This window comes from Calidris pugnax, unplaced genomic scaffold, assembly GCF_001431845.1.
Source record: "Calidris pugnax isolate Ruff unplaced genomic scaffold, ASM143184v1 scaffold124, whole genome shotgun sequence".
Classification (NCBI taxonomy): Eukaryota; Metazoa; Chordata; class Aves; order Charadriiformes; family Scolopacidae; genus Calidris; species Calidris pugnax.
This window is the reverse complement of record NW_015090914.1, coordinates 912,398-912,876: the sequence shown is the minus strand read 5'-3', so window position 1 is coordinate 912,876 and position 479 is coordinate 912,398. Positions and strand designations below refer to the sequence as shown.

General features: G+C 53.7%; 1 protein-coding gene across 5 annotated transcripts in view; it reads left to right on the top strand.

The window, feature by feature from the left end:
- The window catches only part of PDE1C (phosphodiesterase 1C), a 378,336-nt gene that overhangs the window by 156,426 nt on the left and 221,431 nt on the right, over positions 1 to 479 (top strand). For 2 of the 5 annotated variants that reach the window (XM_014949445.1, XM_014949443.1), the window contains exon 1: positions 61 to 194. The exons of the other annotated variants lie outside the window; for them this stretch is intronic. The gene's annotated coding sequence lies outside the window, so the exon portion shown is untranslated. Of the gene's footprint in view, positions 1 to 60; positions 195 to 479 lie in introns of those variants that run through there. 5 annotated transcript variants of the gene reach the window in all.

Here is a 479-nt window from a genome sequence, read left to right as displayed (position 1 = left end):
CCTTTTTTTTTTTTTAAATGGTTTGGCTTGGTTGGATTTTTTTCATCAGAGTCAGCCTTTCTCCCTCCCGTGCCCGTGCTGGGGTGTGTGTGTGCTGGGGAGAGGGAGCCGGGGAGAGCAGCCGTGCCTGGGCTATGCTGACAGACGACTTTTTCCTCAGTTGTCAGGTTTCGAGCCTGTCGGCAGCACCGCTGGTAAGTGGGGGAAAAAAAAATAAATATATATATAAAATAAATCACGCCAGGGCTGGCGGGGAGGGACCGTGGGGCTGCCCTTGGCCGGGGGACGGCAGCCGGTGGGCAACGGGTGGCCCTGGGACCCTCGCTGTCAGCAAGGAATGTTCCTCCCCCCTCCCTGGATTAAGATCCCTCAGCTGGTATTACTGACGGCTTATTGTATAAAAAAGAAAAAAAAAAAAAAAAAAAAAAAGGAGGGGGGGGGGGGGGGGGAAAAAAAAACCCCAGGCGGAGCGGAGGCTG